The sequence below is a fragment of the Etheostoma spectabile genome, unplaced genomic scaffold, assembly GCF_008692095.1.
Source record: "Etheostoma spectabile isolate EspeVRDwgs_2016 unplaced genomic scaffold, UIUC_Espe_1.0 scaffold00002930, whole genome shotgun sequence".
Taxonomy (NCBI): Eukaryota; Metazoa; Chordata; class Actinopteri; order Perciformes; family Percidae; genus Etheostoma; species Etheostoma spectabile.
In genome coordinates this window covers 18,915-40,513 of record NW_022602969.1, presented here as the reverse complement: position 1 = coordinate 40,513, position 21,599 = coordinate 18,915, and the positions used below count along the sequence as shown (strand labels likewise).

At 43.3% G+C, this 21,599-nt stretch overlaps 12 non-coding genes across 12 annotated transcripts; 10 read left to right on the top strand and 2 right to left on the bottom strand.

Moving 5' to 3' along the window:
- Positions 1-875: 875 nt before the first annotated feature.
- Positions 876-957, top strand: trnal-aag (transfer RNA leucine (anticodon AAG)). The gene has a single exon. It is a non-coding gene; the product is annotated as a tRNA-Leu (tRNA).
- Positions 958-2,366: 1,409 nt separating this feature from the next.
- trnaq-uug (transfer RNA glutamine (anticodon UUG)) lies at positions 2,367-2,438 on the top strand. Its single transcript has one exon. It is a non-coding gene; the product is annotated as a tRNA-Gln (tRNA).
- A 233-nt stretch (positions 2,439-2,671) lies between these two features.
- trnat-cgu (transfer RNA threonine (anticodon CGU)) lies at positions 2,672-2,744 on the top strand. The gene has a single exon. It is a non-coding gene; the product is annotated as a tRNA-Thr (tRNA).
- A 757-nt stretch (positions 2,745-3,501) lies between these two features.
- On the top strand, positions 3,502-3,574 carry trnat-ugu (transfer RNA threonine (anticodon UGU)). The gene has a single exon. It is a non-coding gene; the product is annotated as a tRNA-Thr (tRNA).
- Positions 3,575-4,064: 490 nt separating this feature from the next.
- Positions 4,065-4,138, top strand: trnat-agu (transfer RNA threonine (anticodon AGU)). The gene has a single exon. It is a non-coding gene; the product is annotated as a tRNA-Thr (tRNA).
- An 812-nt stretch (positions 4,139-4,950) lies between these two features.
- trnas-uga (transfer RNA serine (anticodon UGA)) lies at positions 4,951-5,032 on the top strand. The gene has a single exon. It is a non-coding gene; the product is annotated as a tRNA-Ser (tRNA).
- A 2,712-nt stretch (positions 5,033-7,744) lies between these two features.
- On the bottom strand, positions 7,745-7,818 carry trnan-guu (transfer RNA asparagine (anticodon GUU)). The gene has a single exon. It is a non-coding gene; the product is annotated as a tRNA-Asn (tRNA).
- Positions 7,819-9,516: 1,698 nt separating this feature from the next.
- trnas-aga (transfer RNA serine (anticodon AGA)) lies at positions 9,517-9,598 on the bottom strand. The gene has a single exon. It is a non-coding gene; the product is annotated as a tRNA-Ser (tRNA).
- Positions 9,599-9,971: 373 nt separating this feature from the next.
- On the top strand, positions 9,972-10,043 carry trnaq-cug (transfer RNA glutamine (anticodon CUG)). The gene has a single exon. It is a non-coding gene; the product is annotated as a tRNA-Gln (tRNA).
- A 3,945-nt stretch (positions 10,044-13,988) lies between these two features.
- On the top strand, positions 13,989-14,071 carry trnal-cag (transfer RNA leucine (anticodon CAG)). Its single transcript has one exon. It is a non-coding gene; the product is annotated as a tRNA-Leu (tRNA).
- An 832-nt stretch (positions 14,072-14,903) lies between these two features.
- On the top strand, positions 14,904-14,991 carry trnay-gua (transfer RNA tyrosine (anticodon GUA)). The gene is given in 2 exon segments: positions 14,904-14,940; positions 14,956-14,991. It is a non-coding gene; the product is annotated as a tRNA-Tyr (tRNA).
- A 3,368-nt stretch (positions 14,992-18,359) lies between these two features.
- LOC116676252 (small nucleolar RNA U3) lies at positions 18,360-18,569 on the top strand. Its single transcript, XR_004328620.1, has one exon. It is a non-coding gene; the product is annotated as a small nucleolar RNA U3 (small nucleolar RNA).
- The last annotated feature ends 3,030 nt before the right edge of the window (positions 18,570-21,599 follow it).

Genomic DNA, 21,599 nt, shown 5'->3' with positions numbered 1-21,599 from the left:
GGAATCAAACCCAGGTCAAGTGCTTGGAAGGCAGTTACCTAAAGCGCCCTAATAAGTAAAGGATTAATAAAGATAAGTCTAAGTCAATCTCAGAAAACAGTTTTAAAAAACTGAAAATCTTCAGGGGATGTAGATCTCAGTGGTAGAGAGCATGCTTTACCTGTATGAGGACCTGGCATCTCCAGCAGGTATTATGGTAGAGTCTTTAAAAGAGCTGCAGAAGATATTACCTCCTGTGGTAATCTGACTGGAGGGTATAGAACGTAGTGGTAGACTAAGACCTCCTGTTACACAACAAACTAGCATTGCTCTCTTTTATAACTCAGACTATCAGACAGCACAACAAGCACATGTTTTACAGTCTCTATTACTGTATTTATGTACTTAAACTGTAGTATGTTTGTAGTATTATGCTCCAGTTTTTAGAGGTGTTACAGCAGGTATGAGCACTGTAGTTTCCATTTTTATAGATGAAATAAACTGGACATGCTATTAGGTTTACTCTTCAGCAGATGGAAACCTTAGTCCCAGACACTTGCTTTGCTAAACATCCACAGACTGGAAATAGACTTAGTGCTGATACAATGATGAGATTTAGCAGAGGATGGTTTCAATCCATCGACCTCTGGGTATGGGCCCAGCACGCTTCCGCTGCGCACTCTGCTCTGCTGTTTGGGCTCAAGGGATGGAAAATTCTGTGATTCACATTTTGAGGGAAGGTGGCAACAAAGGTTCTAACAGCTTACGGGTAGCAAAGTTTAACATTTTGTAGACCTTGCAACTTTTGTATCACTCTGCTCAGCCTCCCTGGTCTACTCCAAGGTGGTGGAAAGTAAGCTTCAGCCAATCCTCCGCCAAGTTACCTGTTATTAGGTAGTAGTGTGGCCGAGTGGTCTAAGGCGCTGGATTAAGGCTCCAGTCTCTCTGGAGGCGTGGGTTCAAATCCCACCACTGCCATTTGCATCTATTACATAGCTGGAAGCCAACCAAGGTGATGTCTTGCAGCTGTGTCATTTGGGCTGAACTTGGTGAAGTAACTAGAATCATCCATCAATTACCTTGCTGAGATTGTTCCTTGTTAACTTGAGGTTCAACAATTGGTGAAACCTACCTTTCAAGCACTTTGGAGTAGAAAATCAAAAAAATAATTGTGATAATAATCGTGATCTCCATATGATCAAATAATCGTGATTATCACTTTGGCCATAATCGTGCAGCCCAAGAGATCTAATGTTTATCAAACCAGGTTGGGCAGTAACCTTTCTGCTGACTTCTTGTAAAAAAAGCAAGTAACATCACTCAAAGAAAGCTACTGCGATGGCTGGGAATCAAACCCAGGTCAACTGCTTGGAAGGCAGCTATGCTCACCACTATACCACCATCACTGGACAATACAATGTTCACTTCAAGTCTTGTAATACATCTGGGCATTGAGACTGTGAAGTGCGCTCTATCACTGAGCTACAGACCCTGATGAGTCAGAAATTCCTTCCAGGGTGTCTGTGTTATCACATTCACAAGAATGGGAAGTGCGTTCATAAACATTGTTGACCTTCAATAGCTCAGTTGGTAGAGCGGAGGACTGTAGAGGCACAAATCCAAATTCCTTAGGTTACTGGCTCAAAGAAGCAGTCTCTTCCAGAGTTTCCCTTCACGGATCAATCAAGTATTTCTGATTCTGATGTAGAGATGGACAGACGACACAAAAGCATAATACTTCTTGCCGAGACATAACAAAAAAAAAACAAGAAGGGCTTATTTAAAGGTTTTATTGCTTACTTAGCCATATACTTGTAACATTATTTATTAATATAACATTAAAAATAATCACATGTTAGTCATATTTTTTATGAATTAATTTATTTTAAAAACTATTAAAGAAGCTAAGGATAAACAAGATAAAGATAGGATGGCTGAGCGTTCCAAGGCGCTGCGTTCAGGTTGCAGTCTCCACTGGGGGCTTGGATTCAAATCCCACTTCTTACATGAATTGTTTCCTTCTAGAACTAATTTCAGAGACATGGTATTGGGAAGCTTGAATTCAGCTATTCTCTACATTATAGTGGATATTAATTTGCGCTAAGATACTGAATTGAAAGTACAGCCGCACCTTTTGTGAGCATCTGCATTATCAACCCATGTAAAGTTACCATGTGTACACAGTAGACCTATCTACTGCTGTATTCATTGTTTGTGGCAAGAGCTTTAAAACCTATTCTTGACTTGCCTTGTTCCACATCCTGTGTCAACGCTTAGCTTACTAAATGACTTAAGTTAACCAGTAATTGTTGTGTGCCTTCAATAGCATAAGTGTTAATAATATGGAAGAAGCTGCATGGCAAACCAATGTTGCCTTTCAGAACAGTGGTTCCATGGTGTAATGGTAAGCACTCTGGACTTTGAATCCAGTGATCCGAGTTCAAGTCTCGGTGGAACCTGGTTTTAAGCCAGAGCACTGGTGAAATTAAAAAATCAACCTCTACACCGTCCACATCTAGGCTAACGGGTTCTTGGCTGTTTGACTGAAAACAGTATGTTGGTGGTGGCTGGTTGAACTGTGACCTGTACTTCATTTTAACCTAAAGGAGCTCCAAATTTAGACTTAGTTGAACATATTAAAGATATTTTCACTAGGTCATTATATTTTTGCAAGACAGACTTAGCTGCAGGAGGCGCTGTAGCTTAGTGGTTAAAGCGCCTGTCTCGTAAACAGGAGATCCTGGGTCCAAATCCCAGCAGTGCCTGGTTATCACTTAATAAAGTGTTTCCACATGGTTCGTGATACTTAACATGTGCAACAAAGATGAAGCCTGATTTTCTAGAGCACTAAAGTGACATGTGATGTTGTTTTGTACCATAACATTACATAAAGCGAATAAAAGCCTTTTGTTGGAGGTGTTTTTGCAACTTTAGTGTGAAGATTATAAAGTTTTTACTATCATGAATTTCAGTCTTATCTTGGAAGCTTAGGGCTCCTGCACACTGCCTGCATGATGTGAGCGTGTCAACTGAGGTTAGAATGCCTACCGTATTGGTCAATACTGTTAACATGGGAGAAATAAAAACAGACACGCCACACAACGCTATGTTAACTGTTGAGGAGGACTAAATTAGGACTGTGTTTTAAGCGTTCCATTGCTTTCCATAAGAAATGGCAAGATAACAGCTGTTTTCAGTGTTGATGGAACATGGCCTGACCGGAGGGAGTGGTTAATGACCTTTGTGATGAGGGGACTTATGGCATGGAGGTTGGATTTTACCAGGGCTGTGGGGAAAGGGTCTCTCATCTCTCAAGGTCCTTGCATAGGACTTCTGTTGTTCTCGGTAGGCCTGCCTATGAAGAGTGAGTCCTGAGGCGTCGTTCAAGGACACGTCCAGCTGTTTTCATTTGCCGGAGTTTATAGGGGTCCCCTGCTGTAGCTGCTGGACGAAGGTGGATGGATGGAAGCAACCCTGTTCATTAGCTCATTGTCTTCTTGCAAGACAGGCTGATCTGTAGAAGGCACTGTAGCTTAGTGGTTAAAGCGCCTCTCTTGTAAACAGGAGATCCTGGGTCCAAATCCCAGCAGTGCCTGTTTCATACTCAATGAAGTGTATTGTATGCATATGATTTGTCATTCTTAACAGGTGTAACAAAGTTACCATTTGCCTGATTTTCCAGAGCACAAAAGTGACATGTGATGTTGTCTTATAACATTATATGTGGCTGAAAACAGTCTATACCAGTGGAGTGGAATGCTGGCTTTAATAGGTGCAGGTGGGCTGCACGCTGTTAGGTCAACCATTTTGGGAATCATTGGTTTAGACTTCCACCGATGACACTCATCAAGTGTGCAGGTGATGACGGATGGCCTCTCACCCATCTCACCCATCTCACCCCGGACACAACCTGTTCCAGCTTCTCCCCTCTGGTAGGCGCTACAGAGCACTTTACGCCAAAACCAACAGACTCAGGACCAATTTCTTACCACAAGCCATCACTCTGATGAAATATTTGCACCGCTCTTCTATGGCTTCTGAATGAGAGTAATTTTGTTATTTTGTTTGTGAGTAGTACTTGAGGGGGTGCTGTGGCTTAGCTGGTTAAAGTGCCTGTCTAGTAAACAGGAGATCCAGGGTTCAAATCCCTGCAGCACCTTGTTGTTGCAGTCCTTACCTCTGTTTGCATCCTATCATCATGTCTACCCAATCCCCATGCTACTCATTAAGCCCTGGTAGCAAATGAAAAAGGCATGTTACATTTACACAGAAACGCTACATCAACACAGACTCAAGATGATACATGAAAACACATGAAATTCAGAGCAATGCTAGTTCACTCATCAGGTTTTGTGGTTCTGTTTATAGAAACTACATCCTGTTATATCGAAAGATCTTACATGAATTCATGAGATCCCGTGGGTCCATGTGACTTCAGCGGTCCGTCATGGCCTGCAACAAATCCAGACCTGGTGGGTGTTAACGGACTGCGGATCAAGGAGCAGACACGAAGCGGAGTGGATCCGCAGTTGGTGGAAGTCAGGGGTAAGGCCTCCTGCACACTGCCTGTGTGGCGTGAGCATGGCATTTCTGTTGCGTGGCATTTTCTTGGTCTTTGCACACCAGAAACGTTTCTGACGAGGCGATGTTGCTGCTAGCCTTGTCTGTACACATGTATGTTTCTCATTGACATGTGATTCAATAACTTGTTAATTGTTAATCTGGACTGGTTCGGAAATGAATCAGATCATCTAAAGGGGGTGGATTAACTACCCACATTACACCTGAAATACCCTCAAGATTTGAATGATCCTTTGGAGCTGAAGTGCTTGGGAATCCCCATCAGTCATTCAGAACTGCCCAAGGTACTTGTGAGATAGGCTCTATCTTTGTCTGATTGATGGTACTAACTGTAATGGAGTCTGTCAGGCCTCAGGGGTTCTCCATTGTAAAAACCAAACGTATGTTACAGCTGTGATGGCCGAGTGGTTAAGGCGTTGGACTTGAAATCCAATGGGGTCTCCCTGCGCAGGTTCAAACCCTGCTCACAGCGATTGCTAACTACAGAATAATTAAGAATTCAGTGACATTTAGGGGAGGAAGATATTTTGAGAAATTACAGTTTATTGGTGGTGCAGATCCTTCCAAATTGGCTCCCTCTTCTTAGATCCATGACGACCCGGTGATTCTTCCTTCAGTTGCATATCCCAATATAATCAACTAATATCAAATAATCAATTCATTAATTTTCATTCCAGCAGCATCGAAGACGTTAAAATCAGGCAGTCAGTGCCCAACGTGCCTTGGCTGGTAAAGTTCATGTTTATTTCACCTCTGACCTCAGTCAGCATCACATGCACCTGAAACCCCACCCAACAGTGATGTCACAGGGTCCTGGTGTACACCGGGGCCACGTTCAACCCCAACAAAACAAGGTTTAAAAGCATTAAAAAATGGGTCCAACAGGCCAAAACTGGGCAAAATTAAATAATGATTGTTAAGCACTATAGCAAAAATAAATAACAATTTTGATAAATCCCAGAGTTGGCTCACTCCAGGTTATTTAAGCAACAAACGTCCCTGGGTGGACTTGAACCACAATCCTTTCGGTTAACAGCCGACTGCGCTGACCTATTGCACCACAGAGACTGTGCCTGTCTGAGGTTTTATGAGCGGGAGCTCGATCTTTAAGCCACAAGCATTTGCTTTATGGCTTTTTGAGGTTGAGCTGCACATGTATGCTTAATCAAAAAGGAAAGTCTTAAACCTACTCTTACATGTGGAGACGGTGTCTGCCTCCCAAACCCAAACTGGAACCTGGTTCCACAGGAGAGAAGCTTGATAGCTGAACCCTCTGGCTCCCATTCTACTTTTGGAGACTCTAGGAACCACAAGTAACCCTGCATTCAGGTAGGGTAATAAGGTACAATGAGCTCTTTAAGATAAGATGGTGCCTGACCATGAAGAGCTTTGTAGGTGAGAAGAAGGATTTTAAATTCTATTCTGGATTTTACAGGAAGCCAATCCAGAGAAGCTAAAACAGGAGAGATGTGATCTCTTTTCCTGGTTCCTGTCAGAACACATGCTGCAGCATTCTGGATCAGCTGAAGAGTCTTTATGGACTTTTTCAAGCAGCCTGACAATAAAGAATTGCAGTAATCCATCTTAAAGTAACAAATACATGGACTAGGTTTTCTGCATCAATTTGAGACAGGATTTTCCTGAATTCCTACTGCACTACGGAAACTGCGGTGGGTCTGGCCACGATTTCACGTCAGGAATATTTTTCCGTGAAGGTTATTGAGAGTTCAACTCAGCAGAGTTTGATTGTGCAAAGTCAACATGAACAAAGAAATGTGTTTCTGTCCTGTTTCAACACGGGACCTTTCGCGTGTGAGGCAAATGTGATAACCACTACACTACAGAAACTGTTGAAAACTGATTTTTTGCATGTTTGTGGGGAAATGCACCATTAATTATTTACTGTAAATGTTTAAAATGCTGTTAGACATGTTAATTTAACACAGATTTTCAACTAGATTGAGTCACAGATGCTTTGTCATGGATTTGAGTGACAGCAAATATGTAGTAAACCTAAATATATGTACATGTATTTACTGTGGCATAAATGCTGGAATAGCGCCACCTATTGATTGATGTGCCAAAAATAGAGCTTGGGCATTCCTCGTTACTATAATGGACAGTATCTCCGCCTGTCACGCGGAAGATTGGGCCTTGGCTCAGGCTGTGATAATGTATGTCAAATTACATCTTTTTTTACAGTGCATTTTGTCCTGAACATTCCCTGACCGGGGATCTAACCCGGGCCACGGCGGTGAGAGCGCCGAATCCTAGCCACTAGACCATCAGGGAGTCTTATCTTTCAATTTTATCTTTGTAGATGTGAGTTTCCTTTTCACTCACTGGAATGACTCATATTGTTTTAGGTGAGGAATGGTGCCTGGCTAGAGCTTCAGAAGGCAGGACATGACAGATTACACATCTGTCACATAGTCAGTTTGTAGTCTTAAAACAGAACGAGAAGACGCCGGTAAGACAAAGCTGATATGACTAATGTTTAACCTGTGTTACACTTTGAAACTAAATAAACAGACACATAGTTAACAGAGATCTGAGTGTTGCGTGGTTATTTTAAATAGGTAATGTTTGTGAAGTCTGTTATGGTTTTACACAGAGTGACGGATTGATGAATGCAGCAGTAGCATGTGGTGAAATGGAGAATGGCTAGGTTAACTGGCTAGGTTAACTGAAGATTTTAAACATTGTGAAAATTAACGAAACATATGAACACGTTAAACATATACGGGCCTTTAACATATGGCCAGCCTTCGCATGAAGTGCCAGATGTCCAGCCGTATCCCCAAACCTTGTCTGCAGCTTGCTGGACCGCTCACTGATGTAGCAGCCACAGTCCACATACAGCAGCAGTGGGGGTGCAATGGCTGACTGATGATGTATCAGTCATTTTGCTGGTGGTTTCTTGGTCACAGCAACAAGCTTGATCATTGACATATAGTTGCACGCCACGTATCATAAAACTGGTGGGTTGGGCCTATTGTATTTGCTTGTATTACATCAAGTGATCTGCATACCAATGACCTCAAAGAGTAATATGTACATGGTTTGCAGAACTGTACCTTCTGATAGACATAAGGCCACTTGGGTTGTCTTTGGGCTGCTCTATGGTCTTCTCCAGAAGGATAAATCCCAGAGTTGACTCTCACCAGGTTATTTAGGAAACAAACGTCCCTGGGTGGACTTGAACCACCATCCTTTCGGTTAACAGCCGACTGCGCTGACCTATTGCGCCACAGAGACTGCATCTGTCTGATGCTTTATTGAGCGTGAGCTCGATCTTTAATCCACAAGCATTTGCTTCATGGCTTTTTGAGGTTGAGCTGCACATGTCTGCTTATCAGGCTATTTTCCTGTTACTCAGAAATTGGGAAAGCTGACTCATGCAGAAATGTAGAAGCTGGACGTGCATTGTAATGTTCTCACATGTCAATTGGATTCTGACTTTGAATTAGAAAATTTGTCATCCAAGAAAATTTCGGAACCGATGGTTTAATAGTCATTTTGCTGGTGGTTTCTTGGTCACAGCAACAAGCTTGAACATTGACATACAGTTGCACGCCACGTATCACAAAACTGTTGGGTGGGTCCTTATGTATTTGCTTGTATTGCATCAAGTGACCTGCATACCAATGACCATCAGCGATGGCAAAAGTACTCACTGCCCATACTCAAGTAGAAGTACAGATAATTGTGTTAACAAATACTCTGGTAAAAGTAGAAGTACGCGTTTAACTTCTTTACTCAAGTAAAAGTAACAAAGTACAGGCTTAGCCATTTACTTAAAAAGAGTAAGAAGACTTGCCCCAATGGTGCTATTAAAAACCTCCTTCACCATTCTAAATGTCTAAGGGACAGTTGGTAGGTTGTATGTGTTTTACAACCTCACTAAGTATCGTCAGAGAAATGTGCTTAAATTCCTCAAACACAGCTGAGTGTGTAGAAGAATTAGATAAAAAGACCTTAACATTAGCACCAGTATTTTTCCTGATACTACTACCTGATACCTGATGCTACTTTGTCAATAAAATAAGCGAGAGACATTTCTCACATGTACTAATTGACACATCTGTTGGAGCAGAGGTTAACAGAGTTAAAAGTATTAAATAACAATCTAGGTTTGTGGCAATTGCTAGCTATGACAGAAGAGAGATGCTGCATCTTCGCCACCTTCACAGCATTCTGGTATGTGGATAGACTGTCCCTTAATACACCCAGTGACACGTGTAGATTGTCTTTCCATCTTCGTTCAGCTTGTCTGCAGTGTTGCCTAAGGGCCCTTGTGGTGTCATTTAGCCAGGGGTCCGCCTTAGGTTTAACAGCTTTAATCCGATAAGCGGCAATAGAGTCTAGGATTTCAGTGCATGTGGAATGGAACTCAGAGAGAATCTTATCTGGGGAAGAGGGAGAGAGCAGACCATTCTTGGCATAAAACTGTGAGCTCACAAACGCAGATGCAAACTCTCCAGCTGAAGAGGAGGTGATGCAGCGGCGCCTAGAAGCTGAGGAGACAGGTTTAATTGCGGGTGGTGGAACATGTCTATGTCTGTGGATCCTCGTGGAGGCAGCTTGATTGATTGTTATGCTCCCTTATTTGTGCGATATAACAGAGATCTAGTGTTTTATCAAACCGGGTTGGGAGAGTAACCTTTCTGGCTACTTTTTGACAAATGAAGCAAGTTACGTCACTCAAAGAAAGATACTGGCTGGGAATCAAAGCCATATCAACTGCTTGTAAGGTAGCTATACTCACCACTATACCACCATCGCTGGACAATACAACGTTCACTGCAAATCTTTCAACACATCTGGGCATTGAGACTGAAAATAAATGCTGAGAAATGCATTAGTGGCTTCTGGTGATTATTGTATTTTACAACATTGTCCATGAAGGCACATCTGCTACAAAGGGATGAGTGACCACCTTTGAATTACTACTTTCATTGTCGGCAGGATTCGAACCTGCGCTGGGAGACCCCAATGGATTTCTAGTCCATCGCCTTAACCACTCGGCCACAACAACCTGAAAAGCAGTGCAATACTGATTTGCAATAATATTTGCACTGACTCACGAAAAAAACACGAGTAAAATAAAAAAATACTGCATAAACTTTGCTACCGTGTGTTTATTTAAATATGGGTACACTTCACATGTAGGTGTATACTTTACTGCAAATTAAACTGAGATGTCAGTGTTTCAATCTCCACCTCTAAAAAGTGCTGCTTCTTAGCCGGATTACATCTGGCCATGTCGTAAATAGTCAGGGCGAGGACTCAAAACCGAGAATATATTGGGGCGTGATATTTTAATTGTTGTGATTGTTGTGTGCCTTTAATATCACACATGTGGCTATTATGAAAGAAACTCCCAAGCAAACCCTCTCAAGACTTTCGAAGGTTCCATGGTGTAATGGTTAGCACTCTGGACTCTGAATCCAGCGATCTGAGTTCAAATCTCGGTGGAACCTGTTTTTAAGCCACAGCACAGGTGAAAAAGATCAACCTTTCAACTTTCCACATCTAGTTTAAAGTAAGCTTACAGGTTTAATATTCTTGGCCATTTGGATTGTAAACAGTACGTTGGTGGGGGCATGTTGAGGAGTCACCTGGTTGTTAATGTAACTTGAAGGAGCTCCACATTTGACAGTATTGACTGGAAGTGATAGGCTTTGAGTTACATGGGGGATACACACTTTGCATTCAGTCTCGTAATCACCACAGAAATTAGGTATCACTGAAATTTGAACTTGTTTTGCTGCAGTCAGAGTATACAGTGCTCATCCTGAATGGGCCAGTATAGTGCATCAGAACTGCTTGTTGAATGGTCTATTAGCTTTGGAACCCCCCTTTCCCCACAGCTTTCAATTGTCAGATATGGATGGGGGAGTGGACACTGTGTCCAACCTTTTCTGTGTAAAAAAAACACTAAAAAAGTCTCTTGGATTAAAGACAAAACCTCTGCGGAGAACCTTTTACCAAATCCAGGTGCCCTTGGCATAGTTCTGATCTTTTGGGGTAATAGCATGGATCAGGAACCAACACATCTGAACTCAATGTGGGCATTATACAGCAATATTTGACACGTTTAGACCATGAAGACAGTTATCAGTTTATTTCCCATCTGGCAGGAATATTTGTGGACTCAGTTGGACATTTTGAAGATAATTGCACAATGTTGACCCAATTGTCAGTCTATTTCCCATCTGGCAGGGACATTTCTGGATTCAGGTGGACATTGTAGACAGAAACATTGGTGGATCTTGATTCCCACCATAGGATTAAGCCTGTATTGCACATTGTCTTCACATCCCGTGCAATGTATTGCCATTGTCAAACACATCAGAATCAGAATCAGAAATACTTTATTGATCCCCGAAGGGAAACTCGGTATCACAGTAGCACCAGTAGTAAGAAGACAGAGACGGAGCACTGCAACAGGCAGCTCGCACTTTTCAGCGCATGCGCACACTTCACTTCAGATGCATCAGAAACAGAATCAATCAGCATTGTAGCAATATAAAGTACAAGACATAACAACATAACATAATGCAAGACAACACACAGTTCATGTGGACACATGAAGGAATTTTTTGAGGTGGCATATACAGTGGTGTGAAAAAGTGTTTGCCCCCTTCCTCATTTCCTGTTCCTTTGCATGTTTGTCACACTTAAGTGTTTCGGAACATCAAACCAATTTAAACAATAGTCAAGGACAACACAAGTAAACACTAAATGCAATTTGTAAATGAAGGTGTTTATTATTAAGGGTGAAAAAAAATCCAAACCATCATGGCCCTGTGTGAAAAAGTGATTGACCCCCTTGTTAAAACATACTATAACTGTGGTTGTCCACACCTGAGTTCAATTTCTCTAGCCACACCCATGGCCTGATTATTGCCACACCTGTTCACAATCAAGGCATCACTTAAATAGGAGCTGCTTGACACAGTAAGGTCCACCAGAAGATCCTTAAAAGCTACACATCATGCCGAGACCCAAAGAAATTCAGGAACAATTGAGAAAGAAAGTAATTGAGATCTATCAGTCTGGAAAGGGTTATAAAGCCATTTCCAAAGCTTTGGGAATCCAGCGAACCACAGTGAGAGCCATTATCCACAAATGGTGAAGACATGGAACAGTGGTGAACCTTCCCAGGAGTGGCCGGCCGCCCAAAATTACCCCAAGAGCGCAGCGACGACTCATCCAAGAGGTCACAAAAGACCCCACAACAACGTCCAAAGAACTGCAGGCCTCACTTGCCTCAGTTAAGGTCAGCGTTCATGCCTCCACCATCAGGAAAAGACTGGGCAAAAATGGCCTGCATGGCAGAGTTCCAAGGAGAAAACCACTGCTGAGCAAAAAGAACATCAAAGCTCGTCTCAATTTCTCCACAACACATCTTGATGATCCCCAAGACTTTTGGGACAACATTCTGTGGACCGATGAGACAAAAGTGGAACTCTTTGGAAGGTGTGTGTCCAAGTATATCTGGCGTAGAAGGAACACTGCATTTCATAAAAAGAACATTATACCAACAGTAAAATGTGGTGGTAGTGTGATGGTCTGGGGCTGTTTTGCTGCTTCAGGACCTGGAAGACTTGCCGTGATAAAAGGAACTATGAATTCTGCTGTTTACCAAGAGATCCTGAAGGAGAATGTCCAACCATCTGTTCGTGTACTCAAGCTGAAACGAACTTGGGTTCTGCAGTAGGACAATGATCCTAAACACACCAGCAAGTCCACCACCGAATGGCTGAAGAAAAACAAAATGAAGACTTTGGAGTGGCCTAGCCAAAGTCCTGACCTGAATCCTATTGAGATGTTGTGGTATGACCTTTAAAAAGGCCGTTCATGCTCGAAAACCCTCTAATGTAACTGAATTAGGACAATTCTGCAAAGATGAGTGGGCCAAAATTCCTCCAGGACGCTGTAAAAGCCTCATTGCACGTTATCGCAAACGCTTGGTTGCAGTTGTTGCTGCTAAGGGTGGCCCAACCAGTTATTAGGTTTAGGGGGCAATCACTTTTTCACACAGGGCCATGATGGTTTGGATTTTTTTTCACCTTTTAATAATAAACACCTTCATTTACAAATTGCATTTTGTGTTTACTTGTGTTGTCCTTGACTATTGTTTAAATTGGTTTGATGTTCCGAAACACTTAAGTGTGACAAACATGCAAAGGAACAGCAAATGAGGAAGGGGGCAAACACTTTTTCACACCACTGTAGAGGATGCGAGAAACACAGAAAGGAGGCAGACATATGGATGTGGGGCGGGATGGGGGAGGGAGTGTATGGTGTGTGTGTGAGATAGTGAGTTGTGTGTGCAATGTGCGCGTCAAACTGTCTGTGTTGTTAAAAGCTCAGTTCATCGGCGTGACCTTGAAGAGATAACCAGAGCACAGGACGAGATAGAAGGCCAGCTGCTGGTTGTTTTCCTGCTCGGGTGAAGGGTGGCGGGGAGGGGGGGTGTGGGTAGTTGATTAGTTGCAGTCCAATTTAGGGTGACTCGGTAGAATTTATCCAAATCAATGTCCATCAATCAATTGTCACCGACCTCAGCGTCATGCGAGCATCCATATCACGTAGTGATTTTTGCAGTCCATCCACCTTCTCTGCCAGTCCGGTGGTCACACGAAGCAACTCCACCGACTGGGCCCTGTTGGTATCAATCCCCTTCTGCGCTTCCACGGTCCGGTCTGAGATGTTACGAGACAGTTCACTGGACTGGTTAGCCCTTAGATGTAAAACCTTCATCCCCTCAACCACTCCGTGTAGGCACTCTTTAAGTTCCCCAGACAGCTTGTGGGTGAATTTGCTGGCGGCTGTCTTACCAATTTTCCGATAGGTCAGTGAGACCCCAAGGCCGACAATCAGGAGCCCCAGCAACAGAATTCCAATTATCCAAATATCTTCGACGTCCTCCACAGTGAGAACGTCCAGGCAGACCACCTGCCACTCCCGGGAATAGGAATCGCGAACATAGCCTGCAGGGAACATCCCGCTGGGACAATTCGGCTCACCCGGAGAAGCATGTTTGGATAAAAAAATCTTGTCAATAGCGCTGAGTGACCAGTTAATCAATTCCATATTCGAATGTCTCAGGAAAACAGCAGGCAGGGGACAAAGAGAAAAGAAAAAGATTCCACAAGACAGGGTAGACAGACTGGGAAAGAGCCAAGCTAAGATAAGAGGGGAGAGGAGGAAAAACACGTCTGCTCTCGCCAGAAGCAGGAAGAAGACCCTGGGGACTTTCTTCCATGTCTCCATGAACGCACAAATATTTGGGCTGACAGTTGAGAAACCTTCCCTTGTTAACTATGACATGGATGACTGAGAAACTATATCATGACATGTTTAATTTACTATATTATAATTTTTTAAACAGGTCTTACTGTAAAATTGTTGGATCAGTCAGGATGGCCGAGCGGTCCAAGGCGCTGCGTTCAGGTCGCAGTCTCCTCTGGAGGCATGGGTTCAAATCCCACTTCTGACAACTATTGTTTTCGTTTGGAACTAATGTCTGAGAGTTGATATTGAGAATAAAGAACTTAGCAGTTCTTTGTATTTAAGAGGACATGAATGTGCACGAGAAACGCGATTGCAATTACAGCGTTTTGTGAGCATCTTTAAACCGATGGATATGATTAAAACCTGTATACAGCCCAACCACTTACCAATCACATCACTAGAAAGACAGCATGACTTGAGGGTAGTGGATGTCAATTTGTCAAAATAAACTGCCAGAACATGATTTTCCTGAAGAACACTACTTTTCATGGTGCTGTCAACAATTACAGCGGTTATATCATGATTCAACTCACCATGGAAATCAACTTGAGGGTCATCTCTTGATGAATCACCCTTTCAGAGAGTCTACCATTGTGTCACCAGCAAAGGATGATTTCGATCCATCAACCTCTGGGTTATAGGCTCACCACGCCTCAGCTGCGCCACTCTGTTGAAAGTCACCCAATACATACCAGTTCAGGAGAAATACATATACAGTTCTGGAGATGTGATGAAACAGTAACCTTGACCTTTGACTTCCAAAATCAAAATCTGTTCATCCGCGACTCCAAGTGGTTATGTATACCAAAAAAAAAGTGATTCCCTCTAGAGGTTCAGAGATCTTGCATTCACAAGAATCGGATGGACAGACATGAAGACGCAGTCACCTTGACATTGAACCTTTGACCCCCAAAATCTCATCATTGATTTACGAGTTCTTGTGAATGTTTTTGCAAAATTTGAGAAAATTCCCTCCTGGGGGGGTCCTGTGTCATCACATTCACAAGAATAGGAAGTGCTTTCATGCATGTTGTCGCCCTTCGATAGCTCAGTTGGTAGAGCGGAGGACTGTAGAGGCAAAAAGTTGAAATCCTTAGGTCGCTGGTTCAAATCCGGCTCGAAGGAACCCTCTTTTCAAGAGTCTCCCTTCACGGATAAATAAAGTATTTCTGATTCTGATGTAGAGATGGACAGACGACCCACAAGCATAATAACTTCTTGCCGAGACATAACAAGAAAAGAAAAAGAAGATGTTGGGTCGACAGTGTTAAGCCCTGACAGAATAGAGAACTTCAGACAAAAGTTGTGAAATAGTGCCAAGTGTGACCAGAAAAATTGGAAAAAAAATACCTTCTCTTTTCTCCTGTTTTGTACACAACCCAAAGTTTTACAAAACAAAAGATAACTTTTACCAAATCCCTCAGTTAAATCACAGTCAATATTTGTCTCACAAACCGTCTCAATGTCCAATTTAAATAATTTATCCAACAGAATTGAAAATTTAACTTACCCCGCTGTTTGAAATTGCTTCCTTGTCGTTTGGATTTCAGAGTGGAATCAGGGGAGCTTTCTGACCCTCTCTCTCTCAAAGATATTTGGCGAGGTTTAGAGGCAGGTGATCATCAGATCCCTGGATGCATGCCCTCATCAGTCACCGGTGGAGTCCCTTTCTGATTCCTCCTTGAAATCCTGTTTGTGACGCCAAACTGTGGTAGAAGTTTCTTGTTACAGCAAGGGAGGAATTTGGCTGGAATTAAGACTCTGTATATAGAATAAAGACTGAAGGCTGCAAACTGAATCAAAGTCCAGTCTCCGGTGAAAGTTTGATTGTTTTCTGCAGAGAAAAATCAAAATGACAAGAACAGCTCTCACAATGCACAAAGTTACAGAGTGACAACAGTTCTGTGTGAATACAATCAGTTATACACTTCATTATATCCAGTGCCCCCAGAGGAGAAAAACCCTTGTTTGGAAAAAAGTTTAATCTCAAACATAACAATCAGTGGACCTCAGGCAGACAGTTAGTTCCATTAAGTATTTCTGAATCTGCCCTCCTTGTGTCAAGTGTCTTGACCGGTCTTGCTGAAAAAGAACATCTTGTCTCTTGGAAAGGCTCTGGTCTCAACCTGGGACCTGCTATGATAAACACAGCTTTAGACAACAGCTTTTTAGTTTCTTTCAGACTTTATGCCATTTGTCCTTGGAGACAAATGCAAAGTCATAACAAATTCAGTTGTCTCCTACAAGGAGAAGACACTGAGGATAGATACAGAAGTCATATACTCTGAGAGGCATTTGAGATCTTATTATGAATAATTATTATGAAAATCATTGGTTAAATGTAATTTTCTGTTACAAGTTACTGTTTGAAACAACGAAAAGAATTGTTATTGACATAGAGGCAGATGAAGTGTTTATGACCATCAATGATGACAAAAGGATACATCCGCTGTCGGGGGTCTGATTTAAAGGAAATGGTACTCTTTAAAAGTGTTGGGGTTCTAGCGATAAACTAATGAGGAAGAATTTGGCAAATCTAAATTAACTAAAACCAAGTCCAGGAACTTAGTCCTTCAAATTTGTCAACTCTTGACCATTCCCTGACCGGGAATTGAACCCGGGCCACGGCGGTGAGAGCGCTGAATCCTAGCCACTAGATCATCAAGGAGTCACAGCTGTCAAATTTATCTTTGTAAATGTGAGTTTCCTTTTCAATTACTGGAATAACTCATTGTTTTAGGCGAGGAATGGCGCCTGGCTAGAGCTTCAGAAGGCAGGACATGACAGATTACACATCTGTCACATAGTCAGTATTCTTAAATATCAAGTCTCTTGCTGTTCCTTGACTAGTTGGCCACCCCTGCTCTGCATCGCTCCAGGTACAGTCCCTGACAAAAGTCTTGTCGCTTATCCATTTTGTAGAAACACCTGCTATTAACATGACTTTTAATTAATCAATTGGTGCAAGAAATAGCTCATATGAAAAGCTAAAACCCTCCCAAATGATGTTCATTGCACTGAAATAAATTAGTTTCACTGAAAAAAGATTTATAATTTAAACAAGACAGAAAGGTCAAATTTTGGCAAGACAAAAGTCTTGTCGCCTATACAGAAATTGAACAAATTTACATGTAAAATATGTAAGCAAATTAAATAGTGGTGCTGTGAGATTCAAATTTAATATCTTGTATGACTTCCATGAGCTTGAAGGACTGGACCCATGCGGTTTGGCAATGATTCATACAATGTATTGATGAAGTCATCAGGAATAGCTAGGAAAGCTCCCAGAGTTCATCAATATTCTTTGGTTTGGTCTTCCATGCTTCCACTTTCATCCTACCCCACATATGCTTAATGATGTCCATGTCTGGTGACTGGGCCGGCCAATCCTGGACCATCTGGATCTTGTTCGCCTTGAGGAACTTTGAAGTGGAGATGGAAGTATGCGATGGAGCACCATCCTGCTGCAGAATTTGGCCTCTTTTATGGTTGGGAATATAAGAGGTAGCTAAGATGTCTTTGTATTTGAGACTATTGATGTTGCCTTCCACCCTGCAGATCTCTCGCACACCACATACTGGATGTAACCCCAACCATGATTCTTCCGCCACCAAACTTCACTGTTTTCCGGGTGAATCTTGGATTCATGCGGGCTCCAGTAGGTCTCCTGCAATATTTGCGGCGACTGTGGTGTAATTCAACAGAAGATTCATCTGAAAAATCCACTTTCTTCCACTTCTCCAGCGTCCATCCTTTTAGCAAGCTGTGGGCCTTGGCACATGCCACACGGTTTTTCAATTGTCTTTTGTTTAGTGCTGGCTTCTGGGCACTGATTTGACCATGGAGGCCATTTCGAGACAGAATCCGACAAACCGTTCTGGTTGACACAGGGACTTCAGGTGACCAGGTCTGGTGGAGCTCTGCTGCAGTGGAAAATGGGCTGGCCTTGGATTTTCGAACCAACAAACGGTCCTCTCGAGCAGTTGTCTTGCGGGGTCTGCCTGACCTGGGCTTGTCAAAAACGTCTCCAGTGTCTTCAAATGTTTTTTAATCCTCTGTACTTGACTCTGAGACACATTGAAGGTGTCTGCCACATCAGCAGTGGATCTGGTCTTCAGCCTCTTGATAATCAAAACTTTAGTCTCAGGGTGAATCTTAGGCATGTTTGCAGATGTCTAGTTGCAGTTGATGTGAAGGTCTAGTGTACTGGGGTTGTTTTATACACACCTGAGACCTGATTGATCCATTATTAGTCCCAGGTGAAGCTCATATGACAAGGCGACAACACTTATGTCTTTGCAAAAATTGACTCAATGGGCTTTACCAAGCTGTGAATATTAGAATACTTTTTGACAGTTTCTTTTTGCACTGAAACTTTATTACAAAAGCTGTTGGGATTAAAATGAGCCATTTCTTGTAAATAAATCTTGATTAGAAAAATATTTCAGCGGCACTTCAGGTCAATTTGTACACAAGCGACAAGACTTTTCTCAGGGACTGTATACTTTCAGGGATCATTTCTAGAGTTTCTGACTTGAGGAATGTGTTTCTAAAGTGTTTGGTTTTGCTGACCACGATGATGAGTCGTGATATTCCTTTCTGAGCATGAAGCTGACAGAGAGTAATGATTCACTTCATATGCTCTCTGTCATTGATGATCGTTCTTTGTGGAGCATTGAGAAAGGGAATATGATCAGAGTGGTATTATAGTTTTTGCCAGTCTTGAAATATTTGTCTTGTCTATGGTGGACAATGTTACTTGAAAGAGGTTAGGGTTACCTCAGCGACCTACACAAGGGAAACTGATGACAATCCCCCATCATCCTCCACCTCTGCCTCTACCACAGAGGACGTGTCGGTTGGATTTAGGAGTTCCTCAAAGTGCTCCTTCCACCGCTCTATTACCTCCTCAGTAGAGGTCAACAACGTCCCATCCTTACTGTATACAGCTTGGATGATTACTTGCTTCCCTCTACTGAAGGGGCCAACAGTTTTCCAGAAGCACCTTGGTGCTGACCAAAAGTCCTTCTCCATGTCTTCTCTGAAAGTCTCCCTTGCTTTACCTCTGTCACGGCAGAGGCTGCAGTACTTTGTGCCCGTCGGTACCTTGCCACTACCTCCGGAGTCCGCTGGGATAACATATCTGGTGTGGCAGAGCCCTGGAGAATTTTATGATTGGGATCAGAATCTGGGCTTTAGGGAAAGCAACTTGAGCCATTTTGATGGCTCTTTTGAGTGGCGGGATGGCTACTTTGTCCGGTTTTTTAGCTCTGTTATTAATGCCAAAAGACAGGACTAGTTTTTCAACAGTCTCTGAGACTGGGGTCTTGGCCAAAAGGGCCTCTGCGTGCTTGAAGGTGGCACCAGGGAAACTGTCAATTTGCACATGGGGCCCCTTGAAGGGTTGAAGTCTGGCCAAGTTAGAGTCTCCCATGATCAGCGATTTCTTTTTAGCCACTAATGACCAGGCTGTCATTTTTTTGTTTGTGGGTGTGTGTCTGTAGGGCCTGTACTCTGTCACAGGTTGTGCAACTGGAGTAAAAGACCGCCTGCTCTGTACTGGGGCTGGTGGTAATGGTGTCAGTCTAAATTGTCTCACCATCCTCTGTATAATTGCATTACCTGAAGAAGTGGCTTCTGGGAAAAAGGATTCCGAACCAGGTAAACAGGTTGGCTCTGAAGTAACCTCTGTGGATTTGTGCCTCTGGAAAGAGGACGGGTGGGTGGCCAGACAGTGGAGAGGATGTCTGCGAGCTGGCCTCCTCGGTTTGGGTGTGAGCAGGACTGGAGAGTGACCTGGATGAAAGACGGAGGAAAAGAGAGAAGGTAGAAAGTAGGGGGTGGAGAAGAGGGGGGAGGGGGGGTGGGAAGAGGGGATTAGATGAGAGGGGGGGTGAGAGTGGTGAAGCTGGGAGGTCAGTCTCCTCCTGCTGGTTCTGCTGGATCTCCTCTATCGTGGGCAGAGTGTGCACTGGCAGGTCTTGGGGTGCTGGGTGGATCTCAACAATGGTCTGATGAGGGTTCCCCTCTGTGTTCTGTCTCCGTGTGGTCCTCGGTTGCAGTTGTGGCCATTGTGCTGGAGGTCCTGTAGGTCTCTGTGCTGTCTCCTCTGAAAGCACTGTAATCTCTGGGCTGCTGTCTCTGGTGCTCCTGTGCTGCACCTGTGCAGGTCTGGTTAGAGATGGAGGAGGAGAAGGAAGAGGAAGCGGCGGCGCCGGCTGTCGTGATGGTGGTGCCTGTGCAGTCCGTTCTGGTTCTGGTGCAGCTGAGGCAGGTCCATCAGTGATGAGGTCCAGAGATGTCTGTGTCTGTGCCGCCGGGTGGTTTGGGGGCGGTGGGTGGGTGGGATGGGATGGCCTCCGCTATCTGAGCATAGACAGTGTTTAGTGTTTGCTAGCTCAGTTTCCTGCCATAATGGCTGCGAGCCCAGGCGGCTGAGGTAGCAAAGTTTCTCTGCCAGTCTGAGTGGACAATAATTTGCAAATTTTGCTACAGTTTCCCCAAACTGTCTTTGTAATGATCTCTAGTATAACAATAGTCGTGTATTCCCACTGGGATGTCGTGCCTGCAATTTATGCCCCTGTGATGCGGTTGGGGTCCGCAGGTTTTATTGCTTCTTGCAATGTTTTAGTGATTTTAGAAATGGCAGTGGGTACACGGTTAGATGAGAAGTTGCTGAGATGGTGGGCAACTTTGATCATCTTATGGGCTGGTACGTGTTTTGTTTGTAAAATCAGAGTCATTATCATATGTGTTTCTGTTATGGGGATTATGGGGGGGTCTGTCAAACCTGGTGTTGCGTTGATTTCCCCAGGCATATCCGTGGGAAGGGTACTGCTGAAACTGGCGACCAGGTGGTTTGGGATTTTGGTAGCGTGGCGCTCTGTTGTAGGAGTTTCTGTATTGTTGTTGGAAGCCCTTGTTATTTCGGTCTTGCCAAGAATTACCTTGGTTGTTGTGTTGGTAATTAGACCAGTTGCGGCGGCCTTTGAAGTTGCCGCCCGTCTGTTGGCGTCCGCGAAGGGGGCTGGCGGGTCCTACAGTCATGGCCGCCTTTAGCTGCTCCCGCATAGCTGTTGTAGCTGTGGGACTGCTCCTGGCGGCGGTGGTAGGAAGACTGGTTGTTGTGAGGCTGGTTATACTGTCTGTGTTTTCTTCTACCTCGTTTATAACTGACCGTTTGCCAGCCGTCGTCGTCGTAATGGTACGCCATTTTTGCGGACCTCCGGTGTAGGAGCAGTGAAAAAAAGTTATATTTAAACTGAAAACTATCTCTTAAAAGTAAGAGACGTGATGGTTAGCGTTTGTCAAAAAGAGTTTTATTTTCGTTTCAAAATATCGCTACGCGTTTCGACATATACACTAATGTCTTTATCAAGCTTAAGAAACAGCATACAAACTCTGACTCTTCCACAGGAAAATCATCGCTAACAAAAGGAGCGGAAATCAAGTGAGACGCAATATCCGGTTTCCTGTTGCGTCATGTGACTTCAACATCCAATTGGAATCCTAAAGGTGAGTGAATGGTGTGTGTATAGGAAACCATAGACCTGTTCAGTGTCTGTCCGTAAAATCCGGAAAACTTGTATTGTTAAGTAAAAAATACCTTTTTCATTGAATTTAAGTAGGAATTCCGGTACTGTGCGACTCAATGAGTTCAACTATATTAACATGATTAACTTCCTGTGGATAGTATGCCATCACAAATAACATTAATAGAAAAAATGTAAATC